Here is a 6,525-nt window from a genome sequence, read left to right on the forward strand (position 1 = left end):
TTTCGCTCGCAGCTACTCAGGGAATCCCGGTTGGTTTCTTTTCCTCCCCTTATTAATATGCTTAAATTCAGGGGGTTGTCACACATGAACTGAGGCTTATGTACCTTGCGGTTGTTATCGTCACATCTGGCTTGCGACTACTTTGTTTCAATGTCCAATATGTACCGTTGGACTCGGTTAACGGGCTGTTAGCCCGCGTGTGGTTTAACTCACTGATACCTTCCATTGCCCATACGCTAGTTTGTTTGTGTTCCTTTGGTCAACTTCCATACTTGAATCATTTGTGCTACCGCTGCTGCTTCGACGCTACTTTGACATCTTCGCTTCTATTTAAATAAATAAATAAGCTGAAGCTAGACATCAGTAAACACCACCACAGACACCACAAGCACGCCTTCTCCTCGTACTTCCGCCTCACGCGGGAACACGGACGCTCTAAATACTTCGAATTCCAATGCCAGTATATTGTAAACCACGGGTTCTTTAATGCTAGCGGGTCGTCGCGACCCTAGTTAACATCATGGTGCACGTCTCGTGACGGGTGTCACGGCGTAGTTAAATGTATGCGATACATTTCTCAAATATAAGCGCTCAGTCATCTGTACATCATGGTAGGTTCCCACGACGTGCAATATGCGTTCAACTTATCAATGTTCATGTGTCCTGCAGTTCACATTATGACGCGCAGTTAGCTGCGGTCTTCATCGATCCATGAGCCGAGTGATCCACTGCCGAGGGTGACTAACTTGCGTAAGCCGCCGCTGTGCGCGTATACCCGTTCCCCGTAGGGAGGAGCAAGCCGCCGCTTAGAGACGAAGCATAAAGTGTCCTCATTCCACATAGGGCAAGCTGGATGAATCCATTTTACCCAGGACGGCCGAAGCGGCGTGGACCAGGGGAGAACTGAACCTTATACTTCACACCACAGTAAGTCTACGTGTCCTCTTCCACATAGGGCAAGCTAGAACTAACTATCTTACCCAGGACTGCCGAAGCAGCGTGGACCAGGGGAGGAACACACTTTTCATGGAAACGTAAGGCATCCATGACTGCCATAACGTAAGCCGCCGCTGTGCGCGTATACCCGTTCCCCGTAGGGAGGAGCAAGCCGCCGCTTAGAGACGAAGCATAAAGTGTCCTCATTCCACATAGGGCAAGCTGGATGAATCCATTTTACCCAGGACGGCCGAAGCGGCGTGGACCAGGGGAGAACTGAACCTTATACTTCACACCACAGTAAGTCTACGTGTCCTCTTCCACATAGGGCAAGCTAGAACTAACTATCTTACCCAGGACTGCCGAAGCAGCGTGGACCAGGGGAGGAACACACTTTTCATGGAAACGTAAGGCATCCATGACTGCCATAACGTAAGCCGCCGCTGTGCGCGTATACCCGTTCCCCGTAGGGAGGAGCAAGCCGCCGCTTAGAGACGAAGCATAAAGTGTCCTCATTCCACATAGGGCAAGCTGGATGAATCCATTTTACCCAGGACGGCCGAAGCGGCGTGGACCAGGGGAGAACTGAACTTTATACTTCACACCACAGTAAGTCTACGTGTCCTCTTCCACATAGGGCAAGCTAGAACTAACTATCTTACCCAGGACTGCCGAAGCAGCGTGGACCAGGGGAGGAACACACTTTTCATAGAAACGTAAGGCATCCATGACTGCCATAGTGCGTAAGCCGCCGCTGTGCGCGTAAACCCGTTCCCCGTAGGGAGGAGTCAAGCCGCCGCTTAGAGACGAAGTATGAAGTGTCCTCTTCCACATAGGGCAAGCTAGAATGAACTATCTTACCCAGGACCGCCGAAGCAGCGTGGACCAGGGGAGAACTGAACTTTATACTTCACACCACAGTATTGAGTAATGTGCCCTCTTCCACATAGGGCAAGCTGGAATGTTCCATTTTACCCAGGACGGCCGAAGCGGCGTGGACCAGTGGAGGACTACACAATCATGAGGTTTGATATCGACTTGTGTGTTTCAATAGGATACCGATGGTATGGTTTGAACCGATTTGATTTAGCCATTCTGAAGTCATCACTTGGTTGAAGCGCTGAACTAGGGAGGCATCGTTTACATATATATTGGTTTTCGCATGCTCTACTAGGTTAATGTCATGAGGTTGGCTATCGAGCATGCCCAAGTGATGACTTGATTGTGTGCTTGCTTGAATTCTTCACATTTCATACCATCGGTTAGTTGTCGAATCATTCCTCGATCATAACCTTCGTTCTTGGTTCATGTATGCTCTCTTCCACATAGGGCAAGCTAGAATTAACTATCTTACCCAGGACCGCCGAAGCAGCGTGGACCAGGGGAGAACTATACTTTGTCTTGTATGCCCTCTTCCACATAGGGCAAGCTAGAACTAACTATCTTACCCAGGACCGCCGAAGCAGCGTGGACCAGTGGAGGACTATACTTTGTTCATTACACCACAGTATTAAGTATGGTGTCCTCTTCCACCATAGGGCAAGCTAGAACTAACTATCTTACCCAGGACCGCCGAAGCAGTGTGGACCAGGGGAGGACTATACTTTATACTTCACACACTAGCCATACTGAAGTCATCACTTGGTTGAAGCGCTGAACTACGGCGGGGTAATCGTTTACAGGTTAATATCATATAGCTGCATGCTCATTAGTAGATAATGGAATATTGTATGGCAATATGAGCATGCCCAAGTGATGACTTTGTTTCAAGCTCAACAGGTAGGGTATTGAGTCCTCTTCCACATAGGGCAAGCTAGAATGAACTATCTTACCCAGGACCGCCGGAGCAGCGTGGACCAGTGGAGGACTATACCTTGTCCATTACACCACAGTATTAAGTATTGTGTCCTCTTCCACATAGGGCAAGCTAGAATTAACTATCTTACCCAGGACCGCCGAAGCAGCGTGGACCAGATGAGGACTATACTTTATACTTCACACCACAGTTTTGAGTACGCCTTGCATAAAGTATCTAGTTTGAACCACGAGGGCTCACAATGTAGAACCGCGAGGGCTCTAGTACCGATTCTCTCGGTACGGCTTGGTCCGTGTTCCTTTATGCTTGTACTCTAAGTATTAAGTATTGTGTCCTCTTCCACATAGGGCAAGCTAGAACTAACTATCTTACCCAGGACCGCCGAAGCAGTGTGGACCAGGGGAGGACTATACTTTATACTTCACACACTAGCCATACTGAAGTCATCACTTGGTTGGGGTGAACTACGGCGGTATCTATCGTTTTGGTTCGGTCTATATAGGGTCGCTTGCATGCTCATTCGAATATAATGTAATTGTGTATGGCAATATGAGCATGCCCAAGTGATGACTTTGTTTCAAGCTCAACAGGTAGGGTATTGAGTCCTCTTCCACATAGGGCAAGCTAGAATGAACTATCTTACCCAGGACCGCCGGAGCAGCGTGGACCAGTGGAGGACTCTATACTTTATACTTCACACCACAGTATTGAGTACGACTTGCATAAAGCCCCTAATGAGAACCACGAGGGCTCTCTCAATGTAGAACCACGAGGGCTCTAGTACCGATTCTCTCGGTACGGCTTGGTCCGTGTTCCTTTATGCTTGTACTCTTAGAATGTCTCAACCCGGAGGTCTTGACTTTGATTGTCATAGTTGGACTACGACGGGGCATCCGACCATTGCTGATCGAACACCCCTGATTCACCATCTTTCGGGTAGGCGGTACGCGTACCTCCGGACGCGGAAGTCTCAACCCGGAGGTCTTGACTTTGATTGTCATAGTTGGACTACGACGGGGTATCCGACTCATCGAATACCCCAGAAGCACACCATCTTTCGGGTAGGCGGTACGCGTACCTCCGGACGCGGAAAGTCTCAACCCGGAGGTCTTGACTTTGGTTGTCATAGTTGGACTATGACGGGGCATCCGACCATTGCTGATCGAACACCCCTGTTACACCATCTTTCGGATAGGCGGTGCGCGACACCACCGACGCGGAAAGTCTCAACCCGGAGGTCTTGACTTTGTATTGTTGGATAGTCCTCTTCCACTATAGGGCAAGCTGGAAATATTCCATTTTACCCAGGACTGCCGAGGCAGCGTGGACCAGGGGAGAACTTCACGGAATCTTCAGGCATCCATGATTGCCATAGTGCGTAAGCCGCCGCTGTGTGCGTCAACTCGTTCCCCGTGAGGAGGAGTCTAGCCGCCGCTAAAAGACGAAGCATTAAGTGTCCTCATTCCACTATAGGGCAAGCTAGAATTAACTATCTTACCCAGGACCGCCGAAGCAGCGTGGACCAGGCGAGGACTACTTTATACTTCACACCACAGTATTGAGTACGACTTGCATAAAGCCCCTAATGAGAACCACGAGGGCTCTCTCAATGTAGAACCACGAGGGCTCTAGTACCGATTCTCTCGGTACGGCTTGGTCCGTGTTCCTTTATGCTTGTACTCGCGGAAAGTCTCAACCCGGAGGTCTTGACTTTGATTGTCATAGTTGGACTACGACGGGGCATCCGACCATTGCTGATCGAACACCCCTGATTCACCATCTTTCGGATAGGAGGTGCGCCCACCTCCGACGCGGAAGTCTCAACCCGGAGGTTCGGACTTAGAGTTTTTCCCATTTAAAAGTTTTTCTCTTAGCCATACTGAAGTCATCACTTGGTGAACGATTGAACTAGGGCGGGTTAATCGTTTATAGGTATCATGTGGTTTGCATGCTCTCTTAGGTTAAGGTCATGTGGTTGGCTATCGAGCATGCCCAAGTGATGACTTTGTTTCACGCTTGCTTGATTTCTTCATGATTCCCTGTTATATAGTGTAATCATTCGAGAACAGGGAATCTTTGGTTTTGCTCAACAGGTATTGGATGTCAACTTGGTATCTAGATCGCATTAAGTCTCAACCCTTAGGTTCGGACTTGTATAGTGACATCTTGTTACGGTCTTGAGTCTCAACCCGCAGGTTCGGACTACTTAGTGTTTGATCGAATATAATATGGCAACTTGTGCCTAAGTCTCAACCCGCAGGTTCGGACTTCTGTTTATTTGGCCAATGTATGTATAAGGCAACTTGTGCCTAAGTCTCAACCCGCAGGTTCGGACTTGTGTATTTGTTCGAAGTCATGTATAAGGCAACGTGTGCCTAAGTCTCAACCCGCAGGTTCGGACTTGTTAGTGTTTCGTCAACTTTCATATGGCAACTTGTGCCTAAGTCTCAACCCGCAGGTTCGGACTTGTGTATTTGTTCGAAGTCATGTATAAGGCAACTTGTGCCTAAGTCTCAACCCGCAGGTTCGGACTTGTGTATTTGTTCGAAGTCATGTATAAGGCAACGTGTGCCTAAGTCTCAACCCGCAGGTTCGGACTTGTTAGTGTTTCGTCAACTTTCATATGGCAACTTGTGCCTGAGTCTCAACCCGCAGGTTCGGACTTCTATAGTGTTTCGTCAATTATCATATGGCAACTTGTGCCGAAGTCTCAACCCGCAGGTTCGGACTTCTGGAAGGATCACTTGGCCACTAATGATCCTTCCGCAGGTTCACCTACGGAAACCTTGTTACGACTTTTACTTCCTCTAAATCATCAAGTTCGGTCAACTTCGATAAAGCAGACGCGGTTCACGAGGATCCAGCGAACGATCATCTCCAAAGACCTCACTAAATAATCCATCGGTAGTAGCGACGGGCGGTGTGTACAAAGGGCAGGGACGTATTCAACGCTGGCTGATGACCAGCACTTACTAGAAGTTCCGAGTTCATATGGACCATTGCAATCCATAATCCCTACTAAGTGAGTATTTGAGTGATTTCCCGTTCCTCTCGGAATAGGAGACACGCTGCTACCCACATTGTAGCACGCGTGTAGCCCAGAACATCTAAGGGCATCACGGACCTGTTATCGCTCGATCTCATTTTGCTAAACACAAATTGTCCTGCTAAGCAGCGTACCGTAAGTGCACTTGCGCACACGAACAGCGAAGGTGTCAGGTCATACTCCACCGAAAGGTCCTAACCCGTTCCAATCGGCATCGACGCATTAACGCTGACTGCGTTCTAGTTAGCATATGTGAGTCACGTTCGTTATCGGAATTAACCAGACAAATCAATCCACGAACTAAGAACGGCCATGCACCACTACCCTTAAATTTGAGAAAGAGCTATTAATCTGTCTCACCTCCATAAGTTCGGACCTGGTAAGTTTTCCCGTGTTGAGTCAAATTGAACCGCAAGCTCCATTTCATTGTGGTGCCCTTCCGTCAATTCCTTTAAGTTTCAACTTTGCAACCATACTTCCCCCGGAACCTGACTTTGGTTTCCCGGAAGCTACTGAGAGCACCTGGTTGTAGCGTCTCCCAATTGCTAGTTGGCATCGTTTACGGTTAGAACTAGGGCGGTATCTAATCGCCTTCGATCCTCTAACTTTCGTTCTTGATTAAAGAAAGCATCCTTGACAAATGCCTTCGCTTTAGTTAGTCTTACGACGGTCTACGAATTTCACCTCTCGCGCCGTAATACTAGTGTCCCCAACTACTTCTGTTAAT

General features: G+C 48.5%; 2 non-coding genes across 2 annotated transcripts in view; both read right to left on the minus strand.

The window, feature by feature from the left end:
- The window catches only part of LOC131270300 (large subunit ribosomal RNA), a 4,084-nt gene extending 3,986 nt beyond the window's left edge, over positions 1 to 98 (minus strand). Inside the window, exon 1 of the ribosomal RNA XR_009179405.1 lies at positions 1 to 98. This exon is cut by the window's left edge and continues 3,986 nt beyond it. This is a non-coding gene — a ribosomal RNA (large subunit ribosomal RNA).
- Positions 99 to 585: 487 nt separating this feature from the next.
- LOC131270304 (5.8S ribosomal RNA) lies at positions 586 to 740 on the minus strand. Its single transcript, XR_009179408.1, has one exon. It is a non-coding gene; the product is annotated as a 5.8S ribosomal RNA (ribosomal RNA).
- Positions 741 to 6,525: the final 5,785 nt, after the last annotated feature.

This window comes from Anopheles coustani (assembly GCF_943734705.1).
Source record: "Anopheles coustani chromosome X unlocalized genomic scaffold, idAnoCousDA_361_x.2 X_unloc_20, whole genome shotgun sequence".
In the NCBI taxonomy this organism is placed as follows: domain Eukaryota; kingdom Metazoa; phylum Arthropoda; class Insecta; order Diptera; family Culicidae; genus Anopheles; species Anopheles coustani.